This window comes from Dasypus novemcinctus, chromosome 21 (assembly GCF_030445035.2).
Source record: "Dasypus novemcinctus isolate mDasNov1 chromosome 21, mDasNov1.1.hap2, whole genome shotgun sequence".
In the NCBI taxonomy this organism is placed as follows: Eukaryota; Metazoa; Chordata; class Mammalia; order Cingulata; family Dasypodidae; genus Dasypus; species Dasypus novemcinctus.
Genome location: NC_080693.1, coordinates 1,652,835 through 1,665,713, shown reverse-complemented (window position 1 = coordinate 1,665,713; position 12,879 = coordinate 1,652,835).

Here is a 12,879-nt window from a genome sequence, read left to right as displayed (position 1 = left end):
TCTTTTATTTTCTCTACTCCAGGCCTTAATCAGCTGATTCTCCAAAGAATCCCATATCATTTTTTCTGGGTAAAGTTCCTTAGAAACCATGATTTCGGCTTTAAGAAATTTGCTGCAGTTGGAATGCCAATCCTTTTAGGTCCTCTCAAGATGTACTTTATAAAGGCATATACGTTCATAGCCAACATCATAGCTTCAAAATATACAAAGCATAAATTAAGTCAAAACTAACAGGAGACAAAAGAAATACACAATACTAACAAGAAACCTTAAGCCTACTTTTAATCATAACTTTTGGAACACACAAAAACTAAGAGTATATGGAAGATGTGAAAAGTGTACATAATACTTTTTATCTAATTGGCATAAATATAACACTGCACCTAATGTTATAATTGTCACTTTTTCAAAATCACATGGAAGATTTATGAAAAACATACATTTGCTGGAGGTTAAAGAAATCACAAATTTCAAAATCCAAAGTATATATAAATTACAAAGGAATGAAGCTAGATGTCTGTAACATGGTTATAGTCATAGAACTCGAGCTTCATGACTATTCACTATCAATATTGGACAGAATTCTCTATAGAATAGTAAAATAGGAAGCTAACTCCCTGAATGGAAACTGGGAGAACATTCTTAATAATGGACAAGGAAACAAAATCCACAAGAAAATATGAATGGAAACTAGAGAAATATTAAATGGATAATATTTCATAAAAAGGAGAATCAATCCATGTATATGATGTGCTTTCACTTTTGTAAAAGCAATCAATGTAGTTCACTACATTAACAAAAATAAAAAGAGAAAAACCTGTTATCTCAAGAGCTGTGGAAAAGCACTTGACAAAATCCAGTCCAGTCGATGAAAAATCATTTTAAAAAACTAGAAATAGACCATCCTTATTCTCACAAAGAATACCTATACCAAAACTTGTTTCCAACATTATAAGCAATGTTGGGATTTTGAAAACTTTCCACCTGATATTCTATGTAGGAATGACTGCTACCATCATTGCTATTTAATTTGTATGTTGTGAATTGCACAAGAAATGAAGACAAGTAGTAAATAGCATATAAAAAGGAAGACATAAAATTGTCATTATTTCAAAATAACATAACAGTATTTCTAGAAATTTCAAAATAATCTATAATCTATTAGATTTAATAACTCATTACAAATTGGAAGGTCAATAACAAATCATTTGTATCTCCATATTCTGGAAACAAAAGATAAAATTTAAAAAGGTACTGTTTACAACACCAATGAAACTGTCAAATAACACTCATAAAATGTGTTTAAAACCCTTACATTGACAACTACAAAGCATTATTGAGAGAAGTGAAAGAAACTTTAATAAATGGTGGCACATATCATATGGAATATAATTGTTAAAAATTCCATTAACTCCAAATTTTTCCATATATTAAATTTAACAATTCCTCCTAAGATTGTAGGGTTTATTAATGTGAGTAATTCGCAACAAATTCTATATTCCTAAGCAATGGACCAAGATGGGTGAAAGTCAACCTAAATTAGAAGAACGGAATGGGAGGACTTAAGTCACCAAGTGTGAAGAACTCTCATGGGATCTATTTATTAAAGAGTATGTTAGTGGCACAAGGGTAAAGAAAAGAATTCGCATAACAAGTTAAGGAGTTTGAAAGCCTACCCACAATTATGCAACCGTCTGATTTATAAAAAAAGTGTGATGCAGTGGGTCAAGTTATGGCCTTTTTAATAAATGGTAATTTGTGAAGTGGTTGCCCATAATGAAGAAAAATTCCGGATTCCAATCTCACACAACAAAACAACATCAATTCCAAATAGATTAAGGTATAAAAGTTATGGATAAAAATAGAGGAATTAATTAAAAATACAGATTTTAGAAAAAGGATGTAAAATGTAATTTGTAATTTAGAATGGTAAGCATTTTGTAAACAAGCCAAATTAAGCGTTATTATTAAAAATTAATAAAGGGGCATTTGTCTTCTCCGTTCCATCCTCCCTCTCGCCCTCCTTCCACAGCGGGCGGGCCTGCGCCTCCTCCGCGGCGGCTCCCGGCTCAGCGACCTGCACAGCCCCCTCTCCTCCTCTGCTCTCCCAGGCTCTCACGCAGGTTCCGACTCTTCACCCCCAGCCTTTGCCTCCCTCGTGACCCCCTGGTCGTCCTTCCTGGGCGCTCCCCGCGCCCGCCCCCGCGCCCGCCCCCGCGCCCGCGCTCGCCCCCAGCTCGGCCCCAGCACAGCTCAGCCCCGCTCGGCTTCCGACGACCCCCGCCACGTGCAGCGGAGCTAGGGGCATATCTGTGACGTCACGTCCCTCCCCACCCTAAGTCGGAGCTAAGGGGAGAGATAGTGAGAGAGAGAGGGAGAGGGAGAGAGAGAGGGAGAGAGAGAGGGAGAGGGAGAGGGAGAGGGAGAGGGAGGGAGGGGACAGAGAGAGGGAGACCAAGCGGGAACGCTGGAGAGGAGCAGGAAGAATCCCCCAGCGACAGCTGGATTCGAAGTCCACGGGGCACCCGCGCACTCCCGACACTTGGCATCCCGGGAGCCCCGCGCTCCCCTCGGGCCGGTTTATGGCACTTGCGGCCCAGCCCGCTCCTCGGCTCGCTGGAAATCTTCCCGGGAAGCGGGGAGACGCGGACACCCCCTCTCGGTAGGGGTAAGTGAAGGCCGTCTCTCCTGCAGGGACGTGAGCTAAGGCGAGTCTGGAACTGTCTTCCACTTTGTAGAAGCTTCTTCGTAGGTGATTTGTGGCTCCCGGGGCTGCGGTTTCCCCGGCTAACGCAGCTGGCAGAGAGACCTCGCAAAGCCCTTTTCCCTTCGCGCATGTCCACACAGACACTAACACTCTATGGTGTGTTTAAGTCGAGTGGGAAGTAAAACTTTCGGCGGCATATAAAACTAGGCATCTTCCCTTAAATGTCTGTGTCAACGCAGCAGCAGGGACAAATCTTCAGGCCCAGAATAGCATTCTCAAGATAAAGGGCGGGTACAAAATTTCCTAACTGAAAGATTAGACCCCTTTCCATTGTTGCTCCTTGGAAAAAAAACAAAAACAAACCCTCCCATTTTAATTGGCAGTTTGTGACCTCTAAGGCCCAAGCAATTACCTGGGAGGCAGGCCTCCAGGCCAAGCATGCACAATGATTTTGGATTATAAATCCTTTAAATTAATCACCAGTCAACTCCAATCTTGCACTTCAGGAGATACATTTTAAATGGGTGCAAGGGAGAGAGCTATTTTCCAACTGGCTAAGAAAAATTGCAATTCTAAACCTGAGAAATACGCCACTCTGTTTATTCCGATTTAATTGCATTAGTATCCAAAAGGATTTTGAAATCAAACTGTCATGGGTTAGTGTAATTTTTACTCTTTTGTGTGAGCATTATAGTTTACTAAAAAGCTAACTAAATGGGAAAAAAGGTTTACAGTATGGACTAAAATAACATAGAATTAATAAACTCAAATATTTTAATGAAAAAATAACCTGCTTTAGATAGATTTCTATGCAGGAGTAATGACTACTCCTAGGTCATTACTAAGAATTAAAAGTGCTTTTTATCACAAAACTGTTTGGAGGAAATCCATCTAAAATCGAACACCACTATCAAGAAAACAAAGCACTTAAGCATAAATAGACTGAGGAGTTTTGTTGATGTAACAAAGTAAGCACACAAAATTTCAATAATCAGACTTTCTCTTTAAGTTAAATAGCTACTTCGATTTTGGAGTTGTTTTATTTCACAAAACTACCCTTAAACTATTCAGGTGCTTTATCCTTGAATTATGTATGTTTGTCTTCAGATGTTCCTATAGCATCAATATTAATTGGTTTTTAAATAGACTTAAACATGGTAAAAACCAAAACTACATTAAGTACTATTTTAATTTCCTTATATAATTACCCAATGCAAATTAATTTACTGGTTAATTTCACCAGTTTAGTTCATTTGTAGCATGTGTTCTTGTGCTGCTTATTTTTAAACTTTCCATTAAAGATGTTGTTCTGAGTAACAAATTAAATGGAAAAGGGAGAAATGTGAAATGATTTGAAATTCTTAAAACTATATATTTTTCCTGCAGTTTTATTCTTAAGGCAATTGTCAGAAAATATTTTTAAGTTGTGTTCTTTCTTAGTATTTGCCTGCCTGAATTGGCCAGTGTAATTCAGTGTGCCCATTTGCTGTGCAATACTTTTTGGCATACTCAAAACATAAAACTCAAGTTGGTCAAAACAAGAGTGCCTGGCATATAAATTCCAAACACAGGACTTGAGGTTTTGGGGTAGGGAACAACTTCCCATCAGGTAAAGTTGTGCATCTCAATTTGAGAGAGCAATTAGCCTTTGAAGCCAGCCCAGAAGTCTAACAACCGAATTTGTCACCCAAGATTTGTCTTGACATGACAAGGTTAAGGATCAGCAGGCAGGATTTGGAGGTCTTCTTTTAAAAACTACCCCTCTCCTCCCCCCAGCTATTTCCACTCTATTCATCTACTTGGCCTGGTCATTATATGAGCATTATATGCAGATTTCAGGGCTAATTTTGACTGCAAAATAAATTCCCAAATCACAAGGATATGTAGGCGTGAGATAAGGAAGACTCCTTGTGCTTCTTTTCAATCCTTAGAGCCCAGCCTTCTGAGTTCTTGAAGAATTGCTTTGTATTGCTTAGTTTGGCCTTCAGCACTGAAGCATTGGGGTGCGGGGAAAATGTGTAATAACTGATTGACTTTACACCCAGCGACCCCATCTTTTTCTTTTGTATATTTCATTTTTTTAAAAAATAAACACAATTTGCTGTTAAAAAATTAATAAATGGGACTATATCAAAATTAAGAATTCCTTTTCTTTATAAGACATCAGTAAGGTGGAAAGTTATAATCTACAATGTGGAAGAATGTATAAAGTCTCCTACCAAAAAAATGAGAACAGGATAGGTGACCAAAATAAAAATTATCCAAAAGCTTGAGCTTGTAATTCACAAAAGAGGATGTGCATGAGGCCAATAAACATACAAAAGGGTACTCTACATATCCAAGCATCAGAGAAGTGCAAACATTTTTTACATTACCACTTACAAAACTGGCTAATATTTACATGACCTATACCATCAATTGTTGGTTAAGATGTAAAGCAACAACCAATGAATACCTTACAAAGCAAAGTGTTTGGATACATTTTTTGCGAGCTCCTTGGAAGTTTGGGGGCAGTTCCAACAAAGACTGAACTTATTCTCAGTTTATAACCCAGCAATCCCCCCACACCAACAATTTATATTCCACAAATTTAGATATGCATTACCAAAAGATACATACTCATTTATATGTGCACAATTTAAAACAAACAAAAGAAACTACCCAAGCATCACCAAAACTAACATTGAGAAATGCATTTTGGAACATTCACACAGTGAAATAAAATACAGGAAGTAGCATAAATTAAATACAGTTATGATAAACAAAAGAGATAAATAACACTAATATAACATTCTGTAAGAGGAGAAACAAAAAGAAGTAACACATATAATTTCATTTATATGAGTTACAAAAATGTGAAAATAGTATGTTCTGATGGACCTCAGGAAAGTGGTTTTCATTTGTATGGTGTTGACTAGAGTGGGGCATGAGGGCATCTCTGGGGTTCTAGCACATTTCTTAATCTGGTTGCCAGTTACACAAGTATTCTTGATTTGCAAAAATTCATGAAGTTATCATTTTACTGAGAACATATTTTAGAATTTTAATATACTCAAGGCAAGTTGCCTGAAGAATTTTACTACTATGTCAGTAATTTCCAAAAGAGAAGCCCAGTTATAAGGGTGAGAGGATTAACCATGAACTATTTGATCTCTCCCTTGCCATTTTAGCAGGAAATTGTTGACAGCGTCTGAGACCTCCCAAAACACAGAAGTGGGATGGGTGGGTGGAGGTCAGCAAAACACAGCCCAAACAAGATCCTTATTCTCTTTCCTCAATCCCAGGTTTTCCTTTACTCCTCACCACTCTCTCACAGGACAGGATACTGGGAAATGGCTTTTAAAAAAGAAAATTAGCTTGAAATCAGAGACATTAATTCAGACTTGGTCAGTTTGGGGGCACTTATGAAAAGAAACAGCTTATGAGCAGGAGAAAGAGGTATATAAATGGGACTTAAGTCAGTCCCCAAATAGTTTCAGTGTAAAAATTTTCAGGAAGTCTCTCACATCATTTCAGTGGAAGCTAGTCTCACCGCCTGAGCCAACCAAATATGCTGAATGTCATCTTTTCCTTGCAGAATGTGCACCAAAAAAGCAGGCTTTTCCTGTTCAGATACTAGATACAGCCTTTCCAGAATCATAGAAAAAATAAACAAAGTTTCCCAGCTAAAATATGGCAGAGCCAGGACATAAAAATGATTTTTAATTGTGGACATTTGATAACAAATAAATCATTTCTTAATATAACCATTTCATGACACAATCATTTGCCAATTCATCCTCATTTAGAGATCTACTGAAGTGAGTGGGTGGATGCAGGCTCTGAATTGGTATGGTCTAAGTTTTGCAAGATAGTCTGACATTATATTAAAAGACTATTTTAATAGTTTGGATTGTTTTCTTATTCACCAGAAAATATACCTATCTAATTCAATATCCATGCTTTCTCTACAGTTGTGGGAATTGGAGAGGTCTGCACAAATTTTAAAATATATGTATTTTTATTAGAGAAGTTTTTAACTTACAAAACAGTCATGCACATTGTGGAATTCCCATATAACAACCCTCCACAAATGCACTACATTGTTGCAGGACTTTTGTTGCAGAATACAAGAACATATCATCAGACTATAGCTTGCATTTGGTAATTTGTAAATATACCACTATTATTATCACAGTACGTCTTGGGCATTGATGCAAGAATATTACAGTATTGCTGTTAACTATAGGCCATAGGTTACATTCCCATGCTTCTCCACATTCTTACCCCCTTTCAACTGTAATATATATTTGTTCTAGTTCATAGAAGGACATACTTGTATCTGTATTTTTAACCACAATTCTCATCTACCTATGTGTGCAGTATGCTATTCATTCCTTACATTATTCGTGGACTTTTTTTCAATAGACATTTTATTAAAGATTTATTTTTATTTATTTCTCTACTCCCCCACCCCATTTTCTCTTCTCTGTGACCATTCACTGTGTGTTCTTCTGTGTCTGCTTGTATTCTAATTAGGCAGCTCTGGGAACCAATCCTGGGACCTTCCGGAGTGGGAGAGAGCTGATCACTCCCTTGCAACACCTCAGCTCCCTGTTGTGCTATGTCTTCTTATTTTCTCTTTTCTGTGTATCTTGTGCGTCATCTTGCTTTGCCAGCTTTCTGCATTGGCCGGCACTCCCACATGGGCTGGCTCTCTATGTGGGCCAACTTGTCCTCACCAGGAGGCCCTGGGCATCAAACCTTGGACCTCCCATATGGTAAAATGGGAGCCCAACTACCTGAGCCACATCCATTTCCTCAGTTGACATTTACATCCCTAGACTTACCCTTTTCATCTACAATCCCATTTATGAATCAGCTGCATTAGTTCTACTCACTGTAATGTGTTAGCATCAACTTTATCAATTTCCACACTTTTACAGTCAAGTTAATTAAAACTTCGACATATATTAAGTATCAGTACCCCTTCTCAGCCCTCCTCTTGCAAAATTTTAAGTATGAAACGTAACACCTGTAATGTAAATTATACATTTTAGTTAATTTCTCTTATTATTTTGACTACTGAATTTTCTTCACTCACTAGATATTTGAGTTAAATTGGGGTTCAAGATTCAATAGTGTAAGTTTCACAATATTGATTCAATGAAGAAGTTAATAGAGGAAAATAAATTTTCTCAGATATATGTCAAGTCTTGGCCCATTTTTAATTTTGTCTTTTTTATTGTTGAGTTGTAGGATTTCTTTATATATTCTGGATATTAAAACCTTAATGGATAAGTGTTTTCCAAATAGTCTCTCCTATTGAGTTTTTTTCAATTTCCTAACAAAAGATTTATAGTGCTTAATATTACCTAATGGGTAATATTAAAAAGGAAATTAAGCAAAAAAAGGGTTTTGTATATCATGTCATCTGTTAGTAAACAATTAAACCTTATCCAAACAAAAGTCTGAGTTTTGTCCTTGGGTTCTAAATTATTATCTAGGCCCTAGGAATGTCATGGCATATAGAATTGTCCCTGTTGGCCTGTATACCTTGGGTCAGAGATGTGATAACAATGTGATTTAGGTTAGTGGCTTGGATTATATAGTATTAGCCTTCAGAGGGGCTGGTGGATGTAGATTGAGATCAGTCATGCTTACATGATGGGACCCCATAAACTGTGGACCCTAAGGCTCACATGAACTTCCATCTGTTTGCAATATCTATGTGTGTTGTCACACATTAATGAATGGAAAATAACACTGCCTTGACTCCTTGGGGACAGGATGACAGGAAGCTCCATATTTGATTCTTTTCGTGAACTCTGCCACATGTGTCTCTTCCCTTGACTGACTTTAATGTGTGTCCTAGCCCAGTTGATAGAATATAACTGTGAATATAACAGCTTTCAGTGAGTTCTTAGAGTCCTTCTAGCAAATGGTCCTGGGGATTCTCAAACTTTCAATTTACATTAAAAATGAGGATATATATTTCACTAAAAAGCCTATGAAAAAATGCACAGCATCACTAGCTATTAGGGAAATGAAATTAAAAGCCCCAATGAGATACTATTTCACATCCACTAGAATGGCTATTACTAAAATAAAAAGGGAAACCACAAGTTTTGGAGAATTTATGGAGAAATAGGAACACTCATTCATTGAGTGTGGCAATGCAGGTGGCAATGTAAAATGGTGCAGCTGCTGTGGAACAGGGTTAGATAATTCCTCAGGATGGTAAATAGAGAATTACCATATGACCTGATAATCCCACTACCTGGAATATACTCAGAAGAATTGAAATGAGGAACCAAAACAGATATTTGCACACTAATATTCATAGAGGCATTATTCACAACTGCAGAATGGCAAAAAGTTGGAAGCAAACTCAGTGTCCATCAACAGGTGAATGGATAAACAAAATATGTATGTATATACAAATGATTATAATTCAGCCAAATCAAGAAAAGAAGTCCTAATGCATGCTAAACTTGAATGAACCTTGAGGACATTACGCTGACTGAAATAAGCCAGAAAGAAAAGGGCAACTATTTTATTACCTCTCTTGATATGAATGGATTATAATAAGCAAACTCATAGAGTTAGACTGTATTATATAAGTTATAAGGGGTTAGATTGTGGTTAGAGAATGGGGAGTTGATGCTTAATCTATAAAAAATTTCTATTCATGTTTATTATAAGAGTTTGGAAATGGATGGTGGTAATGGTAGCCTATTATCTTGAGTGTAATTAACTGCACCAAATTATATAGGTGAATATGGTTAAATGGGAAAACTAGGTCATATATGTTACTAGACTCATAATTTAAAGATAAACCGTAAGGCTTTGTAATGCAGTGAACCCTTTTGTAGAGATGGATTATAGAAAATAGCACAAGTATAAGACTGTTCTTTCATGAATTATAACAAAGATATGCTAATACAAGATGTTAATAATAGGTGAAATGTGGAAAAACATTTATTGAATATAAACTATGGACCATAGCTAATAGTGCTATTTTAGTAAGTTTTTGTCAATTGTAACAGAGGTAACCACAGTTAAAAAGAGCATAATTCCTAGAGAGTATTATTATCAATTCTAACAAATGTTCCGCACCAGTGCGTAGTGTTGGTGGTGGGCTGGTGTATGGGAATCCTGATTGGTCTGTAAACCCACAACTTCTCTATTAAAAAATTGTATGGACTTCTTCCCAAATAATACATTTATATATTACCACTAATGTATTACTTTTACAACTTCCAAAGCAGTAATGAAGTTAACAGAAATGAATTCATAATTATGAAATAGGTTTAGTGTAGTCTCTGCTAAAAATCTTTTGGAAACTAACTTGATTCTGACTAAAATTTGTACCATAATCAGGTAAACATCAGATTAAAACATTCTAACTTTTAGTTTTACAACTGTTTAGTTGCAATTCTCAAAATAACTTGGATCTTGTTGATAATATATTGATGTATTAATTGTAATTTAAACAATTCTGCAAACAAATCTCTTACTACAGGCAAGAATGTACATATCCATGGAAATGTAATTAGGGGGAGACAAAGTGGAGGAGAGTTAATTTCCCTAAGGATTATTTGTGAAAAACTTTCTGCTCGTATACTGACAGTATAGTCTTTCCAATGTAATGAGATCATCGAGTTCTCACACTTTAAAATGAAGACAAAATTTTCAGAGGTTTAAACATTAGACTAAGACTATAAACACAGTTTGAGTCTCTGAGATGACTTAACTGGTTGTATTAGTCAGCCAAAGAGGTGCTGATGCAAAGTACCAGAAATTGGTTGGTTTTTATACAGGGTATTTGTTTGGGGTAAGAGCTTACAGTTACCAGACCATAAAGCGTAAATTACTTCCCTCACCCAAGTCTGTTTTCAGGTGTTGGAGCGAGATGGCTGCTGACATCTGCAAGGGTTCAGGCTTTCTGGGTTCTTCCCTTCTAGGATCTTGCTTCTCTCTGGGTTCAGGGTTCCTCTCTTCCCAGGGCTTGCTTCTTCCTGGGCTCAGCATTCCTCTCTTCCTGGGACTTGCTTCTGTTTCCTCTGTGAGCTTACTTCCCATGGCTCTGGCTTCAGGATTCAGCATCAAATTCCAACATCAAAACTCCAACATCAAAAATCCTCAACTCTATCCTTTGCCATGCCACCAAGGGGTGGGGACTCAACACCCTAATGACATGGCCCAATCAAAGCCCTAATCATGACTCAATCATGCCCAGGTACAGACCAGATTACAAACATAATCCAGTATATGTTTTTGGAATTCATAACCATATCAAACTGCTACACTGGTTAAATAAACTGAATTATAGGCCCACTATGTTGTTGCTCTTCAGCTTAAAAAGAGGGTAGGCTTGTGTGCTGTGTTTGTGACTTTGTGCATGTGTTTCTATGTATTACTGTTGTTTGTATGCAGTTATGTTTGCAAGACATATTAACTTAATCGTGAACTTTTCATTGTGGGCTCCAATCAAGTATAAATTTAATACATTGATGAAAAACTGGAATTAAAATGAATGTTTGCGACGAACACACAACAAATGGACACAGAGTGCAGACAACAGGGGAAAGGGGGGAGAAAAATATAAAAAGAAAGACATTATAATATACCAAGAAGAAAGAACAATCTAAATATTTTTGCACCAAAATACCTGAGGCAATACTGAGCATTCTAAGGAGGAAATTAAGAAAAATATTCCATTTACAATAGCAAATTAATGAATCAATTATTTTGAAATAAACCTAAGAATGTAAAGGACTTGCACAGAGAAAGCTACAGTCCATTGCTAAAGAATATTTCATGTTAATCGATAATCTCTACTATCGTGGCCTTCATCCTCGTAATTGATATTTCTTTTTATACTTTCAGTTTCTTCCTGACACATTCCTTTTTTTTTTTTTAAGATTTATTTATTTATCTCCCCTCCCCCCCGCCCTGGTTGTCTGTTCTCTGTGTCTGTTCGCTGCGTCGTCTTCTTTGTCTGCTTCTGTTGTTGTCAGCAGCATGGGAATCTGTTTCTTTTTGTTGCATCATCTTGTTGTGTCAGCTCTCCGTGTGAGTGGCGCCATTCTTAGGCAGGCTGCGCTTTCTTTCGCGCTGGGTAGCTCTCCTTATGGGGCACACTTCTTGCGTGTGGGGCTCCCCTACACGGGAGACACCCCTGCATGGCATGGCACTCCTAGCGTGCATCAGCACTGTGCATGGGCCAGCTCCATATGGGTCAAGGAGGCCCAGGGTTTGAACCGCGCACCTCCCATGTGGTAGATGGATGCCCTAACCACTGGGCCAAGTCCGCTTCCCCACATTCCTTTCTTAATATCATTTTTCTCTCTTTTTTGTTCCTAGAGAATTTATGAGTTTACAGATCCAACATGCAGACAATACTGGTTTCCTATATACCATCCCACCACCAAAACTTTGCATTGGTATGGAATATTTTTTATAATTGATGATAGCACTTTTTTGAAATTTTATTTTTCAAACAGTAATTAACTTGTTGCCAGTGATGAAAAGTCATTAAAATTGTGCTATTAACTATCATCTGTAGTTTACACTTGCTGTGTTTTTTTATATACCATCCTACTTTTCCATATACCACCCTATATGCTGGGAAGACTGTAGTGCATTTATATGCTGAGTTTGGCTTACAGCGGTCCCATTTGAGCTACAAGGAGGCTTTCAGGAGATAACTCTTAGGCAATATATAATACTAAGCTAAGTTTCAAGAACAAGGTTCATAAGAACAAATATCAGTATCAAGGGTCTGGGGCATTGTTCCTTTCCCTTGGCACTGCCTATGTACTCTAGGATTCTTGCTCTTTATTACAGAATGTAGCACAACTCCCCAGGTTGGGAAGTCAATACCCTTTTTGTTATTGTACCATTGTGTATATTTTAATAATTACAAACATATAAACTGAAATTTGGTTTTAAAAAAAGGTGAATTAAGCCATGTCTTTCAAAGTTCTGTCATTACACTTCACACCATTAGAAAATATCATTTTTGTTCTGATAACATAAAGGCAAATGGTGTCAAATGTGTGTGTTTTGGACACATATTGTATTATACATATCTGATATGAAATATTTAGAATAAACATAGAGTCATAAAGTACAATGTAAGTTTCCAGCATTTGGATAAGGGTAGGAAGTGAGTTAATCATTACATT